At 45.0% G+C, this 27,646-nt stretch overlaps 1 protein-coding gene and 1 long non-coding RNA gene across 3 annotated transcripts in view; one reads left to right on the top strand and one right to left on the bottom strand.

The window, feature by feature from the left end:
* The window catches only part of SAMD12 (sterile alpha motif domain containing 12), an 803,045-nt gene that overhangs the window by 616,682 nt on the left and 158,717 nt on the right, over nucleotides 1-27,646 (top strand). The window lies entirely within an intron of this gene.
* The window catches only part of LOC138643082 (uncharacterized), a 124,859-nt gene that overhangs the window by 28,127 nt on the left and 69,086 nt on the right, over nucleotides 1-27,646 (bottom strand). The window contains exon 3 of one of the 2 annotated variants that reach the window (XR_011314128.1): nucleotides 19,252-19,391. This is a non-coding gene — a long non-coding RNA (uncharacterized lncRNA). Of the gene's footprint in view, nucleotides 1-19,142; nucleotides 19,392-27,646 lie in introns of those variants that run through there. The other variant, XR_011314127.1, reaches the window with a different exon arrangement.

Here is a 27,646-nt window from a genome sequence, read left to right as displayed (position 1 = left end):
CTTCGATATTACTTGCAATTATTTATGAAAAAAACGGAAATATGACAAATTTTTTAAAATTTTGCAATTTTCAAACTTTGTATTTTTATGTCCTTAAATCAGAGAGATATGTCACAAAAAATAGTTAATAAATAACATTTCCCACATGTCTACTTTACATCAGCAAAATTTTGGAAACAAAATTGTTTTTGTTTGGGAGTTATAAGGGTTAAAAGTTCACCAGCAATTTCTAATTTTTACAACACCATTTTTTTTAGGGACCACATCTCATTTGAAGTCATTTTGAGGGGTTTATATGATAGAAAATAACCAATTATGACACCATTCTAAAAACTACACCCCTCAAGGTGCTCAAAACCACATTCAAGAAGTTTATTAACCCTTTACGTGCTTCAGAGGAACTGAAACAATGTGGAAGGAGAAAATGGACATTTAACTTTTTTTTGCAAACATTTTAATTCAGAACCGTTTTTTTTATTATTTTCACATGTGTAAAAACAGAAATGTGACCATAAATTTTGTTATGCAATTTCTCCTGAACACGCCAATACCCCATATGTGGGGGTAAACCACTTTTTGGGCGCACCGCAGAGCTTGGAAGTGAAGGAGCGCCGTTTGACTTTTTCAATGCAGAATTGGCTGGAATTGAGATCGGACGCCATGTCACGTTTGGAGAGCTCCTGATGTGCCTAAACAGTAGAAACCCCCCACAAGTGACACCATTTTGGAAACTAGACCCCTTAAGGAACTTATCTAGATGTGTGGTGAGCACTTTGAACCCCCAAGTGCTTCACAGAAGTTTTTAACGTAGAGCCATGAAAATAAAAAATCGCATTTGTTTACACAAAAATGATCTTTTCGCCCACAAATTCTTATTTTTACAAAGGTAACAGGAGAAATTAGACCACAAAAGTTATTGTGCAATTTCTCCTGAATACGTCGATACCCCATATGTGGGGGTAAACCACTTTTTGGGCGCACCGCAGAGCTTGGAAGTGAAGGAGCGCCGTTTGACTTTTTCAATGCAGAATTAACTGGAATTGAGATCGGACGCCATGTCACGTTTGGAGGGCCCCTGATGTGCCTAAACAGTGGAAACTCCCCACAAGTGACCCCATTTTGGAAACTAGACCCCTTACGGAACTTATCTAGATGTGTCGTGAGCACTTTGAACCCCCAAGTGCTTCACAGAAGTTTATAGCGTAGAGCCGTGAAAATAAAAAATCACATTTTTTCTACAAAAATGATCTTTTTGCCCCCAAATTTTTATTTTCACAAGGGTAACAGGAGAAATTAGACCACAAAAGTTGTTGTGCAATTTCTCCTGAGTACGTCGATACCCCATATGTTGGGGTAAACCACTGTTTGGGCGCGCCGCAGAACTTGGAAGAGAAGGAGTGCCGTTTTACTTTTTCAATGTAGAATTGGCTGGAATTGAGATCGGACGCCATGTCGCGTTTGAAGAGCCCCTGATGTGCCTAAACAGTAGAAACCCTCCACAAGTGACCCCATTGTGGAAACTAAACCCCCCATGGAACTTATATAGATGTGTGGTGAGAACTTTGAATGCCCAAGTGCTTCACAGAAGTTTATAATGCAGAGTCGTAAAAATAAAAAATATTTTTTTTCCACAAAAGAGATTTTGTAGCCCCCAAGTTTTTATTTTTACAAGGGTAACATGAGAAATTGGACCCCAAAAGTTGTTGTCCAATTTATCTCGAGTACGCTGATGCCCCATATGTGGGGGTAACCCACTGTTTGGGCGCACGGCAGAGCTCAGAAGGGAGGGAGCACCATTTGACTTTTTGAGCGCAAAATTAGCTGTCGTGTTTGGAGACCCCCTGATGTACCTAAACAGTGGAAACCCCCAAATTCTAACTCCAACCCTAACCCCAACACACCCCTAACCCTAATCCCAACCCGATCCATAATCCTAATCACAACCCTAATGATAATCACAACCCTTACCCCAAAACAACCCTAATGTCAACCCTAACCATAACCCTAATCAAAACCCTAAATCCAACAAACCCCTAATCCTAATCTCAACCCTAACCTCAAACCTAACCCTAATCCCAATATACCCCTAATCACAACCCTAACCTTAACCCTAATCCCAAACCTCACCCTAATCCCAAACGTAACCCTAATGCCAACCCTAATCCAAACCCTAACCCCAATCCCAACTCTAACCCTAACTTTAGCTGCAACCCTAGCCCTAACTTTAGCCCCAACCCTAACCCTAAGGCTACTTTCACACTTACGTCATTTGGCATCCGTCGCAATCCGTTGTTTTGGACAAAAAACGGATCCTGCAAATGTGCCCGCAGGATGCGTTTTTTGCCCATAGACTTGCATTGCCAATGGATCGTGACGTGCACTGGATCAGTTGTGTTTTGGCGGACCGTCAGCACAAAAAAATCGTTCAATGTAACGTTTTTTTGTACGATGCGTCCGCCATTTCCGACCGCGCATGCGTGGCCGTAACTCCGCCCCCTCCTCCTCAGGACATAGATTGGGCAGCGGATGTGTTGAAAAACTGCATCCGCTGCCCACGCTATGCACAATTTTCACAACGTGCGTCGGTATGTCGGGCCGACGCATTGCGACGGCCCCTTACCGACGCAAGTGTGAAAGAAGCCTAACCCTATATTTAGCCCCAACCCTAACCCTAACCCTAAATTTAGCCCTAACCCTAGCTCTAACCCTAGCCCTAACCCTAACCCTAATTTTAGCCCCAACTGCTTTCTCCTGCCGGCCGGCAGATGGGGGGCGCACTGCGCATGCGCCCGCCATTTTGTTTCCCAAAGAAGACGCCGGCGGGCAGGAGAGGACGCAGGAGGACCCAGGGACACCGGTAAGTATAACAGGGTCCCCGAATCCCCCTATTTCTCTGTCCTCTGATGTGCGATCACATCAGAGGACAGAGAATTACACCGATCATGTTCTTTGGGGTCTCGGCTACCCCCGGCAGCCGAGACCCCAAAGATCCTCCCGGTGCCGGCCGGCGGGCGCACTGCGCATGTGCCCGCCGGAAAAAGATGGCAGTGCCCATCGGGAGCCACGAGGAGCACCGGGGGAGACAGGTGAGTATTGGGGGGCTATCTGGGACCCCATTTCTCTGTCCTCTGATGTGCGATCACATCGGAGGACAGAGAAATTAAAAGGGAAATCGCGTTTTTGTTTTTTTTGCTGTCGCCGGTAAACGGTTAATTACCGGCGATCGCAAAAGCGGGGTTGGTAAAAAAAAAACCCGAATCATGTTCTCTGGGGTCTCGACTACCCCCGGCAGCCGAGACCCCGGAGAAAATCGGACTCTGGGGGCGCTATTTACTTTTTCCACTGTGGTTTAAGTACCCTTAACTGCCGCTGTTAAAAGGTGTATCGGCGGTCGTTAAGGGGTTAAGTGTCTTGTTTGCTTCCACATTTCCTTGCTGGACTGGTTCACATTAGTGGTCGCACCCCGCTACTCTGTTTGCTGTGATTTTCTATATAGAGCTGAGGACCTCGTTACTATTGCAGGAATATCTGTACTATGTTTTGTTCGCTACTCTGCTGTGATTTTCTATATATAGCTGAGGACCTCGTTACAATTGCAGAAATATCTGTGTTAGTTCTGTTTACATTTCTGTTTTGGGGTAAATTCATCTTTTGCCGCAACTTTGCTCTCAGACTGGCTTTATCCCATGCTATCAGATTCCGTAGTACCCATATAATTATTAAAGGATACTCAGGCCATTAAAGGAATCTGCTGGGATAATGTCCACTGAGCCAAAGATGGATCAGCTGTTCTCTATGATCCACTCTTTACAGGGGGATATTGAGGCACTGCAAAACAAGGTCGCTAACTGGGAGGATCATTTTGGGCAGGCTCTTCAGGACTTAAGTAATCAGGAGGCTGGGTAGATGACTGGACGGGCACCTCCACCCCCAGTACAGCCACAGCCAACTACTCCTCCCAAGTTACCACCATTTAGGTTTAGTGGGGACCGTTACAAGTTTCGTGGGTTTCTAAACCAATGTCTGTTGTATTTTGATGTGCATGCCGCCCATTTCCTTACTGATCGATCTAAGGTTTAATGTATTATGTTGCTCACTTCCCGAGCTCTTGCATGGGCAAATCCGCTTATGGAGACTCGTGACCCTCGCTTGAATAACCTTGATGATTTTCTTGCTGCATTGTCTATGATGTTTGATGACCCTAATCGTCGCACTTCAACGGAAACTGCCTTATTATCGCTACGTCAGGGTAAGCGTCCTGTCATTGAATACACTACCGAGTTTAGACGGCTGGCGGTGGATACGATTTTGGACAGTTATGTCCAATTACCCATTTTTAAGAGGGGATTGTCTAATGTGTTAAAGGATGAACTAGCTCATGCAGATGCGCCGGAAGAGTTAGACACTTTTATACAGCATTGTGTATGCATAGATATACGTGTTACTGAGCGTAGACAGGAGAGATTTGCAGCCTCTAATCGTGTCACTAACTCTTCCTTTCCTTCTAAAGAACCGTCAGGCAAATCCTCTTGGGAGGCTGAACCAGTTCCCATGCAGGTGGATGCACTACAGCGGCGCGAGAGTAACGAGCGCAGGGAGCATCGTTTCCGGGGGAGTCTATGCTTTTACTGCGGTCAGTCAGATCACTTTCTTATCAATTGTCCCAAGCGGCCTCGCAAGATACTAGCCACGGTTGGGGAATTTGATAATCAGGATGCTGAATCCATTACATCTGAATCTAGTTTTTCTGTGAATGCCATTTTTCACTCTCTGTCTATGACTGCCTCTCCCAAGACGCTGGAGCGTAAGGACACTCATTGCTTCCTTGCTATTAAGATCCGGTTGTCAGGCCAATGGATTCCCTGTGCAGCTATGGTGGATTCAGGGGCAGGAGGAAATATTTTGGACTTAAAGGGACTCTGTCACCTGAATTTGGAGGGAACAATCTTCAGCCATTGGGGCGGGGTTTTCGGGTGTTTGATTCACCCTTTCCTTACCCGCTGGCTGCATGCTGGCCGCAATATTGGATTGAAGTTCATTCTCTGTCCTCCATAGTGCACGCCTGCGCAAGGCAAGATTCCTATCTCCACAAATTTATTCTTCCCCTGCTGTTAGTAGTAATCAAGGGGAGTTAGACAATGTTAATTTGGCAGGTGTCCCCGGTGGTGTTGAAGGGGTAGTAGTTTGTGAAGTGTTAGCTAATGTATGGAATTTGTTGGTGAGGTTGGAGCGGGGCATTCATGAGCAGAGGCATCTGGCAGCGTGGGTAGTTTCACGAGGGGGATTGTTGGTTCAGGGGAAGGTGACAGTGTTGCCGATTGCACCTGTCTCCATTTCGGTGCAGACAGGGAAGGAAAAAGAATGTAGGATTAATTTAGACGATGGGGCTCATGGTGAGGTTTACGCATGTTTTGAAGGCCCGCTGGGGGGCGCATCTTAAAAAGAAGGTAAGGGAGAAGATTTTAAAGGATGAGTATGTAGAAATTTTTTCTTTGCTCCCTTTGGAGAAATTTTATTTGGATAAGGGGAAAAAAGAGGATAGTAAAAAAGAAGAGGAAGAAAAGCGTAGGTGGCGTTTGATTCCTCAGACTTTTACTAACTGACTTCAGGCCTTTGCGATTTTGGCTAGTGTTATTGGGGAAAAAGCGCCGGGCTATTTTGTTATATGGATTCTATTGGAGAAGCTCACAGGGTATACGGAGGGCAGGCATGGCTGAGGTACGATGAGCAATTTCGACAGGAAAGCCATTCGTTCGGCTCTTAGATGGGATCAAAAGGACATCGGGCTATGGTTACGGGTTATGGTGCAGTTTAAATTTGGTCATTCCTTTCAAGGGGGGGCGGAGGTTCTGGCCAAACTAGTCAGTCCAGTTCGGCAGGGTCAGCAGGGCAATCGGGTCAATCAGGAGGGCACAAATTGGGTTTATGCTGGCAGTTCAATGACGGCCAGTGCAAGTTCGGGGCCAACTGCAAATTCAAGCATCTCTGCTCCCACTGCACTGGCTCCTCTCATGGGGTCACAAAATGCTTCAAAAAAGCCAAGTCAAAGTTGGGGGCCGGTAATACCCATGGGGGAGACTCCAGTGAGGCTGGAAAGGATGGCCCCTTATCTAAGTAGATACCCCATTAGGGAAGCGGTGGAGTTGTTGTTTCGAGGTTTTCAGGAAGGTTTTGTTATTCCGGCCCCTCCTTTGGTTGTTCCCCGAGTTCTTAAAAATTTGCGGTCAGCGGTGTTGTACGGGGAGGTGGTTTCGGAGAAACCGAGGAAGGAAGTGACGTTGGGTCGCATGGCTGGCCCCTTTGCTTCCCCTCCGTTTGAGGATTTAGTTGTTTCCCCGCTTGGTGTAGTTCCTAAGAAGGAAGCTGGGAAATTTCGTTTGATTCACCATCTCTCTTTTCCTCGGGGGTTTCCCGTTAATGGTGGTATTGCATCTGAGCTTTGCTCGGTGGTTTGTGTCCTTCGATGAAGCTGTTTCGTGGGTTCGTAAGTTTGGTAGAGGGGCCCTCTTAGCTAAGACGGATATTGAAGCAGCGTTTCGGTTGTTGCCAGTCCATCCTGATAGTGTTAAACTTTTAGGTTGTTTTTGGGATGGGGTTTTTTTGTGGATAGGTGTTTACCTATCGGTTGTTCCCTATCGTGTGCCCTGTTTGAGGCCTTTAGTTCCTTTTTAGAATGGGTGGTTAAGGAAGTTTCGGATTGTAATTCCGTGATTCATTATTTGGATGATTTTTTGTGCGTTGGCCCGGCTGGGTCTGATCATTGTCATAGGCTTTTGAGAGCTGTGGAGTGGGTGGCGGATCGTTTTGGTGTTCCTTTGGCTCCCAGTAAAACTGAAGGCCCGAGTGCGTGTTTGAGTTTCTTGGGCATTGTTATTGATACAGTAAAGTGGGAGTTCAGATTGCCTGAGGAGAAGATAGTCGCGTTGCATAAGGAAGTGGCTCGGGCTCAGCAATTGAAGAAGTTGACATTGTGGGATCTTCAGTCATTGCTTGGTAAACTTAATTTCGCATGTCGGGTCATGCCTATGGGGAGAGTTTTTTCCAGGAAATTCGCTGGGGCCACGGCTGGAGTTCGGGTCCCGCATCATTTTATCCGGTTGTCAGCAGAGTTAAAGGAGGATTTGAGTATTTGGAGTACCTTTTTGGAGACTTATAATGGTCGTTCTTTGCTTATGGAGGAGGTTGTGGACAACGAGTGGATTTGTTTACAGACGCAGCTGGAGGGAGCTGCTTTGGAGCGTATTATAGAGGGCAGTGGTGTGCAGCACCATGGCCGGCAGATTGGTTTTCGTCTGGTCTGGTTCGAAACATTGCGTTATTGGAGATTTTTCCTATTTTGGTGGCAGTTCATTTGTGGAAACAGGAATTTTGTGACAGGTGTGTTCGTTTTAATTATGACAATATGGGTGTGGTCTGTGCAGTGAACAGGCTTACCGCGTCGTCACCGCCCATAGTGCGTGTGCTTAGACAGTTGGTTTTGTCATGTTTGGCCCTGAACTCTCATGTGACAGCGTCTCATGTGCTGGGTGTGCGTAATTCCATTGCTGACTCTCTCGCTTTCAGTTCAAGCGGTTTTGGTCCTTGGCTCCAGAAGCAGAGGTCATCGGTTTGGAATGCCCTGCAGAACTTTGGCTTGTGGCATCTGGGCCGCTGAAGAGTTGATAAAGTCGTCACTGGCTCCAAAAACTTGGGAGGCTTATCAGGCAATTTGGTTGTCTTGGGAGGGGGTGTTGGCGGCGGGCCCCGGTGAGTCTGGTGCGGATGACCAAGTGGGTGCATTATTGTCTTGAGTCAGGAGGCTTCGGAAGATTGGTCTTTGACGAAAGTGTCACGTATTTTGGCCGCTTTGGCTTTTGGTTTTAAGTTGCGTGGGCAGCGAGATTTGTCTAAGTTATTTTTGGTGAGACAGGCTGTAAAAGGTTTCCGTAGAAGGAATTGTCAAGTGGATTCGAGGTGGTCCGTGTCATTTACTTTGTTGGAGAGGTTGGGGGAGGCGCTGGGTTCTTGTTGTGTGTTGAATTTTGAATGTCGTTTGTTTAGGTTGGCCTTTTCTTTTGCCTTTTTTGGGGCACTGAGAATTGGAGAATTGGTGTCTCCCAGCAAAAAAGTGATGGGGGAATCTTAGAAAGGGATGTACTGTTGTCTGCAGGGTGAGTTGAGTTTTGGTTGCGTCGTTCAAAGACTGACCAGGAAGAGCGAGGTAAGAGGATCGTGTTGGGTGCTGTTGCTTTTGGGTCAGGAATGTGTCCGGTCCTTTGTTTGGCGAGTTTTTGGGAACTCAGGCCTAATCGGGGAGGATCTTTATTATGTCACGGTGATGGTTCTTTCTTATCTTGGTATCAATTTACTGTGGGTTTTTAAAAACGCTCTTAATTTTTTGGGATTTGATGATTCTCATTTTGCTCCTCACTCTTTCCGGATTGGGGCGGCAATGGATGCGGCTGCGGGAGGACTGGGGGCTGATGTTATCAAGGGCATTGGGAGATGGCGGTCCAATCGGTATCGCAGTTATGTTAGGCCATAGGGGGTTGTTGTCGGGTTATTTTGTTATGTCAGTTGTGTTTTTTGGCATATCTAGTGTTATTAGCTTGTTTTTTGAGTGCTTTGTTTTTATATTTTTCAGGTCCCTTGCCGCTTTTTGTGTGGATTCATATGTCCATTGGGGAGCCCTGCGTACAGATGTGCGGTCAAAGGGTAGACAACTTGGCTTTGATCGGAAGTTGGCAGTGGTCAGGTGGATAGGTTTTAGGGGGATGGCCTGGAACAGAGTATTGCAGGAAATTCATAACGCGGTTATTTTTGACAGGGCCCCGGACATGTTAGTGCTACATGTGGGAGGTAACTATTTGGGTGTGCGGCCCTTTAGAGAATTGATTAGGGATGTGAAACAGGATTTGTTATGCTTGTGCCTTTTGTATCCTGGAATGTCCATTGTCTGGTCGGAGATTGTACCACGTAAACAGTGGAGGAATATGCGGTCTTTGGATAAAATTAACAAAGCTAGGATAAAAGTTAATAGGGCTCTGTCGTCTTTTGTGACCAGAAATGGTGGGTTTGCCGTCAGGCATTTTGAGTTGGAAAAAGGGGACGGTGTTTTCTGGTTGGCTGATAGGGTTCATTTAATTGCGGTTGGCTTTGATTTTTGGCACTTGGTTTGCAAGAAGAGGTTGAGAAGGCCATAGCTTTTCATTTTGGTGGGGTCTCGGGTCTTTGAAGTGTTCAAAATCCTTGTTGTGGTGGCTGGGTGGAGTCCCTGGAGTTGGTGGAAATTGGGTTAGGGGATCCATTGGCATATGGCTCCTCCTGTCTTTTGAGTTCAACTTGTTTTGGATCTGGTGAATTGTGGAGGGGAGTTCCGGCAGGGTTGGTCGGTTCCCCTAGAATTTTAACATGAACAGTGAACCCACTGGGTTTTTGGTGCTCCCGAGCCAGTGTGGTAATGGCTGGGAGTAATTTGGTTTGATGTTATGTTCACGTTATGCTGTGTTAATCACCAGATTCCTGGGAGTTTCAAGGACTCCTCCTAGTCTAAAATGTTAATGCTGTGTATTTCAATGTTTTATGTTAAATAAAGGCTGCTGTGGCCTATAATATTCCAAAGAAATTGTTCTCCATGTTTTTATTAGGGGTTTAATGGCACGTATCACGGGGTCTTAAAGGGGTGGGTGGGTTATCCCTCCTTACCCCACTTACTCGACAATACAATGGTCAAGCAATTTTATTAATTAAATTGAAGCTGTACCTCATGTAAAAATCAGTTTTCAGCGTAAAAATTGTTGATAGCCTTGAGGTTAATAGAGTGTCAGTTTATACTGTGGATTTTTATCGGTGGCAAATCAGCATCAAAATTCATGAAATGAGATTTATTCTCAGATTTGTTTTTTTTTTATGCAGCAAAATCCATACTGGAAATTAGTAAATGAATGTATCCGAACAGGGGAAAGTGATGCTCATCGTTAATTATTAGCAGCAACCTAATTAACTGGAGGATTTCTGCAGCAAGAACCGATTTGGAACTTGGAGTTAAACTTTGAGCTTGAAGAAAAAGGAAAGTTGTCACCCGTCCAAGGAGCAAACGCAGCGCCTCATCCAGCTGCAGGTTACGACCATTTTCTGCCAACATCGCAGCGCGCATGACAAAATCTCTCCCATCTCCATTAACATGCACTTTAAATTGTGACTTCATCTCGTGTCTGACCTTTCGAGCACCTGTTCAATAACACCGAGCGCAGAGCGGCCTGAGTTAATTGATGTCCGTGCTGAAATTCAGGTGTCCGTACACCGTGCAATGATTTGTAACAAGCAGCATAGATTGGTGCTCGGAGAATAAAATAAGTCGCCTTCTGTGGCGGTGGCGAGGGCCGGGGAAGGGAAGGGGGCTGAGCAATGGAAAAGAGCAAAAATGGAAAGTTTCTGTGGCGGCTTGGAGAATACTTTGCGCGTGTTCCAGCTCGCACCTGGACACATGGTCCTTTGCTTTGTCATTACATCTACTTTGGATTCCTCTGTTGGGAGCCTTGGCGTAAATGATCTGTTTGCATCTGGTTTAGGAGAATCCCCCATCCAGTCGCTCAGTGTTATTTTAATGTCCTTGTCAGGTGCGGCCATGACACTGCGCAAACACACTTAGATAAATACTGAAATTCATTCCTCTGCTTCAGGGCAGAAAGGTGCATTTATAGGAAATGGACGGCATCGTGTCATGTAGATAGGGGCTTCTGCGTTTTCTGCAACAGATAACTTTTCACTATCTGATATCACTGACATCAGGAGTGGTGAAAAGTTTAAGGCCATCCCTGGTGGGCTAGGGAAGGAGATAATACCAACATCCTAGGATGTAAGGGGTTAATGCCAGCATCCGCAGTGACGGAGCCAGAGTATATGGAAGGAAGGACAGATATCACGGGATTAAACCATTGTCGTCACATGATGTGGTGTCATAAGGGGTAAATGTCATCATCCCTGGTGGTCTAGAGAAAGATTTAATATCAATAGCCTAAGACAGTAAGGGGTTAATGCCAGCATCCGCAGTGACGGAGCCAGATTATATGGAAGGAAGGACAGATATCACGGGATTAAACCATTGTCGTCTCATGATATGGTGTCATAAGGGGTAAATGTCATCATCCCTGGTGGTCTAGAGAAAGATTTAATATCAATAGCCTAAGACAGTAAGGGGTTAATGCCAGCATCCTCAGTGACGGAGCCAGATTATATGGAAGGAAGGACAGACCTCCCCACATTAAACCATCATAGTATCATGATGCAGCGCCTTAAGGGGTAAATGTCATCATCCCTGGTGGTCTAGTGAAGGAGTTAATACGACCATCCTACAATGGTAAGGGGTTAATGCCAGCATCCCTGGTGACAGAGCCAGTTTACAAGGAAGGAAGGCACATCTCCCAGCTGTAAACCATATTCTCATGATATAGTGCCGTAAGGGGTGAATGCCATCATTCCTGGTGGTCTAGGGAAAGATTTAATATCAATGTCCTAAGAGAGTAAGAGGTTAATGCCAGCATCCCTGGTCATAGAGCCAGATCATATGGAGGGAAGGACACATCTCCCAGCATTAAACCATCACAGTTTGATGATGTAGTGCTGGAGCGCCCCCAGACACAGGGCCACAGGTCACTCGGTACCGGTCCTTTCTGCTCGGTTACGCGGTTGTCACGGTGGCTGGACCCGGTCGTGACCCTGCTAAGGGGCGTCCAATAAAGGTTTGGGAGTAGTCTGTCAAGGGTTCGTGACGCCACTTGTGGTGTTCGGTCAGGGTGACCAACGCTGCTGTGGGGCCCGCTGGGGTGATGGGATGGCAGCTGGATGGTATACCTTCCCACAGGTGAAGTATGTCCCCAGGGCTTCCCAGATATGTAGATGGTGATGGTGTCAGGTGCAGGCAATAACGAGGACACAAGGTTGCAGTCTCTTTACCTCTTTACTGAAGGCTTCAATATCCTCAATCCAGAGCACGTTCAACCAGGCTATCAGAGACCGGCCGGTCCGATGGGCACATCCAGAGTTTCCCTCGCAGATGGAAATCGTTGCCTACCACTAGCGCCTGTGTGTTGTAGTCCTACCCTGCTGAGCATTCGGTATAGTCCTCACAACTGCTGCTCTCGTTCTTTCGTTCTCTACAGCTTGTTCTCTCTCTCGTTCTTTGGTTCCAGATGTTACTAGTTTCTAACGTCCCCCAGATATGTTATGGCTAGGACGCCACCCGTTTGACAGGAAGGCTTGGAGGTCTTCCGGGACCCTAGAGACGCCCCTCTCCCAATGTTGCCCCCTATGTCTTCGTAGGTGTAGAAGGTAGACAGCCAACCTATGATTAACTGTCCAGCGGAATTTGAAGTAAGGCCTGAAGTCAGTTACTCCTACGGTGATCCGGCCACCGACTACGCGCCTCAGTAAGATGTTGCCTTCCTCTCTCGGCACGACTCTTACTGGCTCTCCTTTGTGCTGATCTCGTTTACACTGTTCCACAATATTCTTCCCCTCTTGTCTCCTTCTTAGGGTGTGCAGGCGCGGTTCCGTTACGTTCTGTTCTGTTCGCTAGGCACCTGCCAGGTTCCCACGCCTGACAGGGACCCCCCTGTGTCTTCTCCCCGCAACACCCCCTGCCACGGGGTGTTGCCTGGTTCCAACCCAGTCAGCTTCTGACTAACTTCCTCCCCAGCCCCTAGTTTTACCAGTGTGAGGAGTGGCCCAATAAATAAAGCCTTTTTCTCCCCCTAGTGGCCGGAGTGTGAAGTGTAATGTGTTCTAGTGATACCTGGTCAGGAGAACTCCTTAGTGCCATCAGACGTACCGCTGCTCCCCTTAGTGGCAGAGCGCTATACTGCAACGACCAGGTCTCTGGGGCGCTGCACTCGTAAGGGGTGAATGCCATGATCCCTGGTGGTCTAGGGAAGGAGTTAATATCAACATTATAGGATAATAAAGTGTTAACACCAGCATCCTTGGTGACAGGAGCCAGATTATGTGAGGGAGAGGACAAATCTGTCGGCATAATTCATTGTAGTTCAGTAAGGGATGAAAATTAGCCAACCTGCTCCTGAATGTAGAACAGTGAAGGTTAGATGTCAGCATCCCTGGTGGTGTAGGGCAATATGGGTTTAATCTCAGCATCCCTGATAGCAGGGCCATATTATAGGAAGGTCACATCTACCAAATCAATCCTAATCCATCCTATCCTGGTGATGTTAGCATCCCTGGGGGTCTAGAGCAATAAACAGTTAATATGAGCATTAACTTAATTCTACCCACCTGCTCCCTGATAGAGAAACTTAAGATGTGGTCGGCAGCACCGCTGGTAGTCTAATGCAATAATGGGTTCATATTTATTTTATTCACTTATATATAGCACCATGTTATTCACAGGTATCATCATTGCTGTCCCCATCGGGGCTCACTATCTAGATTCCCTATGAGTTTGTCTTTGGAGGGTGGAAGAAAACCGGAGAACCCGGAGGAAAACCACACAAACATAGGGAGAACATACAAACTCCTGGCAGATGTTGTCCTTGGTGGGCCTTGAACCCAGGACCCCAGCGCTGCAAAGCAACAGTGCTAACCACTGAGACACCACATACAACATGTATCCTGTTAGAGGGCTGGATTTGGGGGAGGTCACATCTACCAACATTAATCTGTCCTAACCCAGTGATGTAGAGTGTAACAACGCTGCTGGCATCACTGCATGGCCTCCCATCCCCCACCTGCATTACACTCAAACTCACTTCTCTGGTCCTTGTGGTGACTTCTCTCTGCTGCCAGCTCCATGCTGTGTGCCTCATGTCTGCTGTCTGCTCTGTGCATGCTCTGTCTGTGTGCATAGTGGGGCAGGGCCGGCAACTCCTGTGTCTTATTGAGACTGTGTGCACCTTGCTAAGGTGTCCCCGGCCAATCGCATTGAGGCTTCCTGTATTTAAGACATCCCCACCCATTGGTGGGGGCCTGTGCAACTTACTCCCTCAGTCAGTTCTTAGCTGCTGAGGTGCCAGGCCCTGTCTCTTACTCTTATGTCCGCCACCTAGGGGGGCGTTGTACCCTGGCTTGTGTTCATGTCTCTGTGCCTTCTGTTCCTGACTTTGTCTTAGCCTAGTCCTGTTCCTGTGTCTGTTTATATCCCTGCCTTGGTTTCCTTTCCCTGCTGTGCATACTCTGTGTCTTGCTTTGCTCTGCTCTCTGTGACCTTGCTCTGCTCTCTGTGGCTTTGCTCTCAGCTCTGCACTCTGTGTCTTGCTCTGCACTCTGTGTATTGCTCTGCTCTCAGCTCTGCACTCTGTGTATTGCTCTGCTCTCAGCTCTGCTCTCTGTAGCTTTGCTCTGCACTCTGACCTTACTCTGCACTCTGTGGCTTTGCTCTGCGGCTCGGCTCAGCTCTCGCTCAGCAGCTCCACACCTTTCGGTTCTACGTCTCTTGCTCTTGGCTCCGCCTCCTGTGTTTCTGCACTTGGCTCCACCTCCTGTGCTTCTGCACGTGGCTCCGCCTCCTGCTATTCGCTCCACCTTCTGCACTTGGCTCCTCCTCCTGGCTCTGCCTCCTGCATCTCTCCTATTGGCTCTAGCTCCTGTGCTTTCGCTCTGCATCCGCTCTTGTGGTCTTTCTCTAACTATTCTTAACTCCTCCTGTCTGAACAGGTTCTTACCTGTTTTACATACCTGCCTGCAGACCGGACCCTACCGGTTCTTCCAGTGTACCAGCCTTGTCCACCTGTCCTGCCAGAGAGCCAGCCGTACCTGCCTGCCTACCAGAGTGCCTGCCTGCCTACCAGAGAGCCAGCCGTACCTGCCTGCCTACCAGAGTGCCTGCCTGCCTACCAGAGGGCCAGCCGTACCTGCCTGCCTACCAGAGTGCCTGCCTGCCTACCAGAGAGCCAGCCGTACCTGCCTGCCTACCAGAGTGCCTGCCTGCCTACCAGAGGGCCAGCCGTACCTGCCTGCCTACCAGAGTGCCTGCCTGCCTACCAGAGAGCCAGCCGTACCTGCCTGCCTACCAGAGTGCCTGCCTGCCTACCAGAGAGCCAGCCGTACCTGCCTGCCTACCAGAGTGCCTGCCTGCCTACCAGAGAGCCAGCCGTACCTGCCTGCCTACCAGAGTGCCTGCCTGCCTACCAGAGAGCCAGCCGTACCTGCCTGCCTACCAGAGTGCCTTCCTGCCTACCAGAGAGCCAGCCGTACCTGCCTGCCTACCAGAGTGCCTGCCTGCCTACCAGAGAGCCAGCCGTACCTGCCTGCCTACTAGAGTGCCTGCCTGCCTACCAGAGGGCCAGCCGTACCTGCCTGCCTACCAGAGTGCCTGCCTGCCTACCAGAGGGCCAGCCGTACCTGCCTGCCTACCAGAGTGCCTGCCTGCCTACCAGAGTGCCAGCCGTGCCTGCTTACCTGTCTATGTTTCGTTCCCCGGTGGGATCAGCAGCCACAGCCAGACACCACCCTGGAGTAGCACCTGGCAGCTGCCTGCTGCACAAGCCTGTCCTCACCATCAGAGGCTCCAGTGAATGCCAAGGAAGCTACTTAGTTAGGCCCTTTCCAGGGTAGTCTGGTCTGTGGTCCAGTGGGGCCACAGCCCGCACGCCCGCGCCAACCAGTCTGGGCGCGAGCGTGACATAGAGCAATAAATGCCAGCATTATTTGTGGTGGTGCTGATTATAGGGAAGACTCTTCCAACAGCCTTAAAGGAATGTCCATTACCCCAAGTGAATGGACAAATGGTCGCTCCTGCTCACTGCCGCTCCATTCATTCATATGGGACTGCCATCTCTGGCAGTTCACATGATCAAACCTCTCTAAAATTCACATGGAGATCTTCAGAATTCTGGTTCTCGAGATCGGTGGGTGTCCCAGCGGTCGGATCTCCAGTGATTGGCCAGTTATCCCCTAACAAATGGAAAGGTAATTACTTCCAAACTTGAGAAAACCCCTTTAAAGTCAGAATCCCTGGGGGCAGAGCTGGAATAGAGAGAAGGTTCATTTATCAAATGTTAGGTGATATAGAGAAGTAAGGGGCGAGTATCTGCACCCCTGGTGATTATTGGGAGGGCATTGGTACTACTAACCTCAATCCAGCCTAAAATCGTAAGAGGCAACATCCCTGGTGGTCTAGGGCAACAATATGTATATCACCATTGAATTGTTCAATATTTATCTAAAAACACGTGGTATTGATGGGTCTAATTAATCTAACAATTAATGAAGTATAAATGATGAAGAAAGACTGAAATGAGCATGAATGCAATCGATAACTCGGCATTCAGCGTCCCGTGACCGGATGTTGCGGTAATGATCACGCCTCCATTTATGTACCCCAATGTCTACTGCTCCTATTGAATATTTTGGGGGGAGGGGTGTAGCCGTCCACTCAGAGTTTGAGCCAATATTTATAATAATTAAATCTCCAGTGGAAATGACTTGTAACACTTCAGGGGATCAATATTCTGACGTTGCATGTGTCAGAGCCGTCAGGTCGTTGCAGAATCCGCGCTGTGTGTGACCCCGGATCCCGCTGATGTATCTGTACACATGATGGGTAAAATCCACACTCAGCTGCTTCTGGGGTAAAGCGTCAGATTAATTGCAAAGGAGAAAGCCACAGAAATAATGAGAAAAGGTGTCAATTTCTGCATATTGTTTCCCTTCATTAGCATTGATCATGCGGCTTCTGTACTGTACAGCTATGTAGACTGTGATGTCTGCAAATATCCATCACTTCTACTGACTGTAAGTACAATGGTAGAGACTACAGCTAATAATAGATAGATAGATAAATAGATATAGATAGATAATAGATAGATGATGTATAGATGATAGATAGATAGATAGATAGATGATAGATAGATAAATAGATATAGATAAGATAGATAGATAGATAATAGATAGATAATAGATATAGATAGATAATAGATAGATGATGTATAGATGATAGATAGATAATAGATAGATAGATAGATAGATAGATACATAGATACAGATAAGATAGATAGATAATAGATAGATAATAGATAGATGATGTATAGATGATAGATAGATATAAGATAGATGATAGATAGATAGATAGATAAATAGATATAGATTATAGATAGATGATAAATAATAGATAGATAATAGATAATAAGATAGATGCTAGATAGATGATGGATAATAGATAGATTATACAGAGATAATAGATAGATAATAAATAATAGATAATACATAGATAAGATAGATGATAGATAGATGATAGAGAGATGATAGATATTAGATAGATAATAGATGGATAATAGATAGATGACAGATAGATGATAGATATATAGATACATGACAGAGAGATGATAGATAATAGATATATAGACGATAGATAGACGATAGATAATATATAGATAGATAGATCACTGGTCAACAGCATTTTTGGTGCCAAAGATATTTCATCGAATTTAGGGTAACTTTGGGCTGCTGATTCTGAATATGTCATCAGTTTTGCCAGATTGGCTCAAGTTTTTGAGATTTTTGGTATCTTATTTATAGCACTTGTTGGTAAATGCGACGCATCATCTCATTAATTTCTTTGGATTAGTACTTGAACTGAGCAGTTCTCAATATAGTTTTGTGTTAATTAGTGTTCTAAAAGTTTGTTCATAGCTTGATTTTTGCACTAACTTTATGTTGTTGTCTGTTTTCCAGTGAAAAGCATGAACTCATCAAGAAGAAGTTGTCTTAACGATCCAGACTCATTCTGTTACATTTGTGGTGAATACACACTGCCAAAACATAGAAGAAACATAACAGACTTCGTAAAAAAAAGTGTATTTTGCCTATTTTGGGGTTATGCTTGGGGACCAAGACAAGTTTTGGGCACCACACATAGTGTGCAAAGCATGTATCGAATTATTACGAAAATGGAGCAAAGGACAAAGAAAAAGCTTCAAATTTGGTGTTCCAATGGTGTGGAGAGAGCAAAAAAATCATCATGATGACTGTTATTTCTGTGCAGTGCAAGTGCAAGGATTCAATAAGCATAAGAAACGAAAATGGGAGTATCCTAACATGGAATCTGCAAGAAGGCCTGTCCCTCATTGTGAAGATGTGCCTGTACCTGTGGTTACCATGTTACCTGACCTTCCCCCACCTGATGATGATGAAGTGTGTATTCACCACAAATGTAACAGAATGAGTCTGGATCGTTAAGACAACTTCTTCTTGATGAGTTCATGCTTTTCACTGGAAAACAGACAACAACATAAAGTTAGTGCAAAAATCAAGCTATGAACAAACTTTTAGAACACTAATTAACACAAAACTATATTGAGAACTGCTCAGTTCAAGTACTAATCCAAAGAAATTAATGAGATGATGCGTCGCATTTACCAACAAGTGCTATAAATAAGATACCAAAAATCTCAAAAACTTGAGCCAATCTGGCAAAACTGATAGCATATTCAGAATCAGCACCCCAAAAATACCCCAAATTCATTAAAATATTTTGGACACCAGAAAAAAAATGTTTTTTTGTTGACCTGTGTAATAGATGATAGATAATAGATAGATAGATGATAGATAGATAGATGATAGATAGATAAATAATAGATAGATAATAGACAGATGATAGATAATAGATGATAAATAATGGATAGATAATAGATAGAAGATAGATAGATAATAGATAGATAGAAACATGAGACAGATATAGATATTTGATGAATGGATTTTCTGAGATCAGGGCACAATCTATAAATCAGTTTTGTGTCCGGCCTGATGGCTTTGCTGCCACAAACAATAGTGACATCTTGACAGGAAGATTTCTGCGGGATTATTTTCCACCTCTGTCTAGAAAGCAGGGTCTCGCTCCTGGCACAGGCTGTACACTAAATGCATCCATAGACGTCCATTCACCTGACGGACCCCAACATACTGCATGGGGCGGCGCAGCAGACTGTCCTGTGCTACACCGCCGCATCCAGTAATGAAACTTATAGGGCTACGTTTCCATAGTTTACCGTGGAGTCCGATGGGTGATGAGCGCCGCTCTACGCCATCCATCACCCATCACGGATCCCCCACGCATCGATGCTCCACAGATATCGAGACAAGGTCGACTCTCTGGCTTTCTCCTCTCTTTCGGCCACGCGTGACCTCTTTTCGATAAGGACACGGAAGGCGCAGAATGATTTCATCGTCATCAGTAGTTTATTCAAATCAGAAGATTGTTCCGCTGCCAACCCGAGCAACAAACTGTGATAATTTGCTGAAAATGAGAAACATAACAGCACTTACATGTAATTATTATGATAAATGCGTCTGTTGCCAGAGGAAGAATAGGAGGATCTTGGCACCGGACTCTTAATCTAAATCTGGACAGAAAATTATAAATGAAGCTGATATTCTCCAGACTGAGTGCTTTTCAGATGTGAGAACTGTAAAAAAAAAAGACATAAAAAAAATCAATATCATTTTTTTCTAACGTTTTGAAGGTTTTTAACTTCTAAGACAGATGTAGCTGTAAATTTCATACTGTCAATTAAAATGCAACACCAGGAAGGAAAAGTAATGGAAATATGGAAATTACTGGATGGATAGATATATAACTGATGTGGAAATGCCATTAGTGTTAGCGTGAATGGCCGTCCTAGAGGTGGAAGCCCTGCCGCTAAAAGCAGTTAGGTCTCGAATGCTTGTCCAGCAAAACCAGTTGGTTTCCAAGCCTTGCCTAAATTATAAGAAGGGCACAAGAGAGGGGCTTGGAGATCCTGACTACTCCACCACCAACCCTCCCAGTCCAAGCTGGTTCTGGTGCCCAGAATTTACAAGTTAAGTACCTGGCAGTTATCATTTATCTGGGCAGTTTATAGGACTTTGGAAAGGTCTGAAGGACTGCTCCTGCATGCGAGTTGCACTTTCTTCTAAGCCTGAAGGTAATCATACACCTTAGATAACTTTGGGCCAAACAGCTCTCACAACATCCCCATAGACATGCACACTTGACGTGGCTGAGCAGGCATGTGTTTTGAATGGATAAGAGGGAGTAACTTGCTGCTAAATAAATCTGGTAGTGACTTATCTCCTAGAAAAAACAAGGATCAAGTATTAAGACTCAGGTTTGGCCAACTGTTCTCTAAAGTGTATGAAGACCTGTAAGTATTCTAGATACGTTGTGAATGGCTGCAGGTGATCTCATCATGTTTGATCACACATAGATTATCTTTGATGATTTTTTTGCTGTTCCAACATAGTTTACAAGGCATGCCCTGTTTTAAGGAGGACCTGTCTCGTGTTTAAAAAATTGATTTAAATACCTTGTAAAAATTCCGGAGCTCCACTGATTCTGTTGCTCTTTTCCGTTTTGTTTTTCGTCGCTCCATTGCAGAGATATTAACATTTGTTTGTTCTGGAGCGCAGTATGTGGAATCTCTACTTGTAGTTCAATTGTTCATTTCTTCAGAGTCTCTTTCGGAGACGTGTGCTTCCACCCCTCCCTCACAGACTCTTAACAAGCACATCTCAGCAGCTGATCTAGCAGTCTAAAGGTACCGTCACACTGAACGATATCGCTAGCGATCCGTGACGTTGCAGCGTCCTGGCTAGCGATATCGTTCAGTTTGACACGCAGCAGCGATCAGGATCCTGCTGTGATATCGTTGGTCGCTGCAGAAAGTCCAGCACTTTATTTCGTCACTGGATCTCCCTGCAGACATCGCTGAATCGGCGTGTGTGACGCCGATTCAGCGATGTCTTCACTGGTAACCAGGGTAAACATGGGTTACTAAGCGCAGGGCCGCGCTTAGTAACCCGATGTTTACCCTGGTTACCGGCATCGTTGGTCGCTGGAGAGCTGTCTGTGTGACAGCTCTTCAGCGACCAAACAGCGACGCTGCAGCGATCCGGATCGTTGTCTGGATCGCTGCCGCTTCGCTGAGTGTGACGGTACCTTAAGACATTACTGCGCAGCGATTGGCAGCATCTGGGAGGGAGGGGTCAAAGTTTATGCCCCCAGAGAAGACTTTGAAGAAATGAACAGTTGCACTTTAAGCAGAGATTTCACATGCTGCACTCTGAAAAGAAAACAATGTGAATATCTCTGCAATGGAGTAACACAGCACAAAACGGAAAAAGGCTGCGCAATCTGCGGAGCTTCCTTTTCAAAACTGGTCTGAGTTAATTTATCCAATCTTCTCTTTTTGTTATGCTTACTTGTTACTGTAGCGGAGTTGCTATTACAGGTCTGAAGGTGGCAGCTGCACTTGTGCCTTGGTGCATGAGGAGGCCCAAAAGACTATAGTCTTTTAAGAAGACACCTGTATTATAAATGGTACATTGTAGGTGGGGGACGCTGTTGCAGATTTTGCACTGGGGATTGGTCGATTTACAATAAATTTTTCAAATCTGTTTTAAAAATATCTCTATTTGTTGTTTTTTTGCCATTTTTTTAGTTTTTAAAGAATAATGCCCCCACATTAATATAATCTTCTGTTTGACAGCTCACCTCTCAGTGTCCACTGTGCTAGTTTCCTGAGCATCCAAGACCTGCGCAGGCGCAGACAATACTGGCGCATGCACTTTGTATTGCCGAGGAGGAGGCCGGTGGATATGTTTTGTCAGCCTGTCTAGTATGGAAAAATTATGAATAAAGATCTCAATCCTTTTACATTTATTGTGTTATTACCGTATTTAAGATGACAATGACAGGCACTGAGCGCATGCGCCTCACATGGTCACCATATGACAGCATTACATCTAATAAGCTAAGCTACAAGTTGGCCGGTGAATGGTCACTAGAGAGTTCAGTCATCTGTTTATCATCAGTTCTCGATGAGGCTGCTGGATTGTGCCAGGATATGCTTCACTTGCGAGACGTGTAAAATAGGAACAAATCCAGTTCTATCCGTTCCGTGATGACAGCGTACAAGTCAGTGCTACCCTTCCCCTCCATACATACTGTACATACCTCCGCACAGTCAGTGTAAAATTCCAGCCAGCTGACGTCACTCCGAAGTGTTGGCCTCAGCTCATTTCCCATGTTGTATCTTATTGTTTTTGTAAGTTGGAAATACAGGAATTCTGAGGTCCGATAATGAATAAACTGCCGCCAGGGCACATCATTTTCTAATCTTTAGTATATGTTTATGTCATCATGTGAGCACACTCTCTGTAAAGGAGAATTGATTCATACCTTTGTTGTAGAAAAGTAATTTCCCATTATTTTTCTTTTAAATCCTTTGCACAATTTTTTACAGTTCTCCTAATTCTCGCCCCTCTTTTTCAGCCCACTGTCCCTGGGCACCAGTGATTGCTTGACAGGTCACTCTCCCAGTGATTTCTTGACAGATAAGTCTCCCAGTGATTGTTTCACAGATCACTCTCCCAGTGACTTCTTGACAGGTCACTATCCCAGTGATTTCTTGACAGGTCACTCTCCCAGTGATTTCTTGACAGATCACTCTCCCAGTGATTTCTTGACAGGTCACTCTCCCAGTGATTTCTTGACAGGTCACTATCCCAGTGATTTCTTGACAGGTCACTCTTCCAGTGATTTCTTGACAGGTCACAGTCCCAGTGATTTCTTGACAGGTCACTCTCCCAGTGATTGCTTGACAGGTCACTATTACAGTGATTGCTTGACAGGTCACTCTCCTAGTGATTTCTTGACAGGTCACTCTCCCAGTGATTTCTTGACAGGTCACTCTCCCAGTGATTGCTTGACAGGTCACTCTCCCAGTGATTGCTTGACAGGTCAGTCTCCAAGTGATTGCTTGACAGGTCACTCTCCCAGTGATTGCTTGACAGGTCACTCTTGCCTGAGAGACCTGCCTCCGCCACCCGAGAAGTCGCTCAGGTGCCGTCATGCCATGGGGGGGCACATGCGCAGATCGATAATCTGACTCTTGCAGCATCATCCCGACCTTACTCCACATTCGGCACCTGCACAAGATTTCGAATGGAGGTGACAGGTCATTCAGACAAGCGTACCCTGTCAGTCAATGACCAGAAGGCAGTGACAGGCAGACAAAAAAGAGGTAGGGGAGCTATAAATGCACTGCCAGCCTCAATGCACTTGTGGCTTGTTAGCATAAAAATTGTGCTAGGGATTTCTAAAAAATGGGAAATTGCTTGTCTGCAACAAAAGAATAAATGTAATCTCTTTTTGTGACTTTGCTTAGATGTCATTAGTTAGGGGTAGAAAAACCTGCTGACAAGTTCCCATTAAAGTTCTGTAAATTGCTTGGTGCAGCCTCAATGGATTGGACTTGATTTTCCTGCAAATCCCACAGGTGATCAATGGGATTGAGATCCAGAGAGTTTGGCAACAAGTCGTGACCTTTATCTCTGTCATAATACTCACAAGATTCCTGAAAAGTATCTGCAATGTGGCAAAAGGTATTATCTTGCCGAAAGAGAGCATTAGTCATTAGGAAATAATGCCGCCTGGAAGGGTGGTCCGTATCACATACACATGACTGCCAGGATCCAAAGTTCTCCACCAAATGTTGTCCTGAGCAGGGGCGTAACGATGACCGCAACCGTGCCCATGTGGGAGTTGGCCTGCCAATGCCCCTGCCTATTTCAGCTGCATGTGCATTCGAGAAGGTGTCCTGGATAGGGACATTATTAAAGGAAGGGGCTCAGGATGGGGGACATTATACTAGGATGGGGCCAGGATGGGGGACATTGTGCCAGTATTGGGGACATAATACCAATAAGGGGCCCAGATTGCAGGACATTACACCAGGATGGGTGACATCATTACATGAAGGAGCCCACATGCACCCAGCTGTCGACATGTAAAAGAAATTGTGACTTTTCATAATAAATGTGAAGGGTTTTCCCAAATATCTGCACAGGAAACTATTAACTGCTCTCAGGGAAGCTTAGCGGTCTATAGCGTTTTTAAGCAAAGTAGACTATTCTATCTCACTGTTCGAATCACTGCGCACTGTGTCCGTCTATGCTCCGAATAAAAGAGCAAGAGCAGAAGACAGGGACGTTGAAATTCACAAAGCTGAGCCTCAGCTACTTATTAAAGGGAATCTGTCAGCAGGATTTTGGTGTGTAATAAGAGAATAGCATAATATTTAGGCTGAGACCCTGATTCCAGCGGTGTGTCACTTACTAAGCTGCTTGCTGTAGTTTTGATAGAATCCCTGTCTTCTCTGCTATAGATGGAGCAGTAGTCAGCATGCTGAGCTGTGTATAACCCCGCCCCCACCACTCTGTGTACATTGTGCTAGCTGCCAATCCGTAGTGGGGGCGGGGTTACACAGAATAGCCTGACTATCCTGCACGTGAGACCTAGTTCTGCAGCGATAATCTCCTGCTGATAAAACACTGAGTGCATTGAAACCACAACACACAGTCTAGTAAGTGACACATTACTCGACTCAGGGTCACATGCCCTACAAAATGCTCCGGTCAGATAAAATAACAAAAAGCAGCAGACAGATTCCCTTTAAAAAAAGTGATGAGGGCGATAGAAAAGAGGCACAAATTCAAGCGTGGTCTGCATAAAAATATGCAATTTTCTTAATGCCAGAATAGTTGCATTTAACCCTTCAGAAGTGTCCCTCGATGTATACAATTTGCACTACTAATAGGTACAAATCACACGGAGGGTACACTAACCAAAACTTTAGGATACCGTTACTTAAAGGGTACCCGTCGTTTTCATTTTTCTTTCAGAAATCAATAGTACACATGAAAATAAGCAATTTGGTAATATATTTTATGAGACAAATCTGCTTCTTTCTCCTTCCGGACTGACCTTTCATTCTCAATATTCTCAATTATATATATAATTATAAATATCAGGCAGAAGCTGTCGTCAGTGAATACAGACTTTACCATTACTGCGATAGAAGATGAGAGTTGCTGCTCATAAAATTCTATGGAGGACTCTGTCTTTTCAGGAGAACTTCTGAATGTCTGTGTTTGCCTCTAGCTCCTTCTCTCCCCTCCATAGACTATTATGAGCAGCAGCTGTCAACTTCGATCAGTCCAGGAGGGAAAGCGAGAATATTTCTCTTTTAAGATATGTTACAAAGTTTCTTATTTTCACATGTACTATTGATTTAAAAAGTAAAATAAAATGACGGTTACTCTTCAAGGATTATTTTTACATTTTGGTAACGCCCCAGGAAACCTTTTCTAGCTACGTGTAGCCAGCTTACCTATCCTGGCCTCTGTCCCGATCTGCCTTGGTCTCCTCGTCTCTCTGCTCCCAATGTGACCATGAACCCAAACTGGTCTGTCAAGACTCGGTGGTATTATCAGCCATACATCCTACTGGGACTACTTTATTTGCAAGGTATTGAAAAGTAGAACATCGGTATGTGGGATCTCGAGAAAACCGTTGATTGAGGCCTTCAAAGAACAATGAGGTGCGATGATGTGTGAGACCCCTTCTTACCGTATACCGCTGGTATATACAACATGGACCTTCTGCAGGAGATCAGAGCCATGCATTGTACTTGGGATCCTGTTTGAGATTTCGTATGAGAACGTCTACGAGTCTACTTGACTTTACGTCTAGATACTACACTAGTAGAGCGTTAAACCTTCGTTAATCAGCATTGTTCCTTCTGATGTAAGCAGACATTCTTATGTTATGAAACCCATAGGGCTTCAAAGACCGGAGATTGAAGGCTTCCATCTGTCCATCAGAGGTTGCTCATGTCGGTACAAGTCAAAGATTAATCCACACAGTGTAATCTACTTATGGAAATATGGAAGTATGTGAGTTACAGTAATAATGCTCCTGGAACTTTCATGGAAGGGAATGTCATAATAAAGGGGCTTGGTCTGAAACTTATATAGGGGGTCAAAATATATTTATAAGGTCTGAAATTAATTTGAGGGTCTGGTATCAGATAAGAAATCTGAATATATTTAGCCATGATCTTCTTCATGAGCCTCGGGCATCCCTGCTATGAACTCCAGATCTTTAAGGTTAAGGAGTGAAATAAATTCCCTTAGATGCCAAGTGGCAACTAAAGATTAGAGAATCACTTTAATCCCTTCTTGTGGGGGTTATTTTTAGTTTTTTTTGTTGTTGTTGTTTTTGTTTTTTTCCTCCCCTTCTTCCAATGGCCATAACTTTTTATTTTTGAATCCACATAACCGTATGAGGACTTTTTTTTTTTTGCGGGACCAGTTGTACTTATGAAAGACAGCATTCATTTTGTCATGTGATGCACAGGAAAACAGGAAAAAAAATCCAGATGGGTTGAAATTGCAAAAAAAGTTTAATTCCACAATAGTTTTTTGTTTTTTTTCATTTACCATGTTCACTATATCGTAAAGCTGACCTGGCACTATGATTCTGCAGGTCAGTACGAGTGAGCAGATACACAACATGTATAGTTTTTTTTTTTCATTTAAGTGGTGAAAAAAGGTTTGAAAATCTGTAAAAAAAAAATCCACTTGTCTCCATTTTCCAAGACCCGTAACATTTGCATTTTTTTGTCAAATTTAAAGTTTTTATATATATATATATATTTTTTTCATATTTTTAAAAACATTTTTACTGTATTTGTTAGTCCCCTTAGGGGACTTAAAGTTGCGATTGTCTGATCATTTGCGCTTTACATAGCAGTGCATGAGCACTGCTGTGTATAGAGGAAATCATGATCTCCTATGAACCCCAGCTAAATGCTGGCTTTCAAATGAGTATTGTAATAATAGGCATAGGGCTCTTCAGCAGACCCGTTGTTGTTATGACTAACCATCGACGCCCCACGATCATGTCACGGAAGCGTCGATGAGAGCGTGGATTGACCCTCCACAAGGCGCATCAGAGATTGACAATGGAATTTTACAGGTTAACAGCCGCAGGTGGAGCTCCGCTCCATCCGCAGCTGTTGGAGGCACATGATGGCTGGATAAATCAGCGATCATGTGCCGGGAACGATGTGGGCTCAGCATATGAGCCCACATCAAAGTCAGGGTGCCGAAATCTGACATACCAGTACATCATATGTCGGTAAGAGGTTAAGGCAAATCAAATTCCCAAAATAAATTGGGTTCACCAGACCCAGAATCTTTTGAACACTTAAATCCAGCAAAATGGTTGAGATTGGATATTATTTTGCTCGATTCAAAAGGGAAGGGGGTCGGGACATTGCTAACTAAAGAAAACAGTAGACACCAAGATGTTGGGCGTTGAAGGCTCCAGAGCTGCCCCATTGGAGTGAGGTTGCGTGGTGGAACAGGTGATGGCTGAATGGGTATAATATTTTTTACCATTTTATATACATATGTTGATTATATTCTGGGGCCAGGAGAGACTTTCAAGTATAACATAACATTCTATTTGCGTTGAGAATCAAATTTTCCTGGCCAAATTCGAGCAAACTGCAGGATTTTAATTTTTCCTTGATCCCTTTGGTTCTTGTGAAGAAGCTGGAATACTTCAAAACATGTAGAGGATAAACCACACTGATTCTACACTCGCTTGATTTTGACTCCTTGATCAGAATCATCCACTATTTCCAAACTACCCATACAATTTGAATTTCATCAGATTTGCTCATCACTAGCGCCAACCCAGTTATGACTGCAGTATGACTCCATTCAATACGGCTCTTTGAAGTGCTAAATACTCTGCCTTGCCACCATCTCTCATTGCGAACTGTGTCGTTGCCTCGTCTACTGGATTCCAGACAACAAGCGCCGGCATTGC

The sequence above is a fragment of the Ranitomeya imitator genome, chromosome 6 (assembly GCF_032444005.1).
Source record: "Ranitomeya imitator isolate aRanImi1 chromosome 6, aRanImi1.pri, whole genome shotgun sequence".
NCBI classification, from domain to species: domain Eukaryota; kingdom Metazoa; phylum Chordata; class Amphibia; order Anura; family Dendrobatidae; genus Ranitomeya; species Ranitomeya imitator.
Note: the sequence above shows the minus strand (reverse complement) of the source record. Positions and strands in the feature narration are given on the sequence as shown.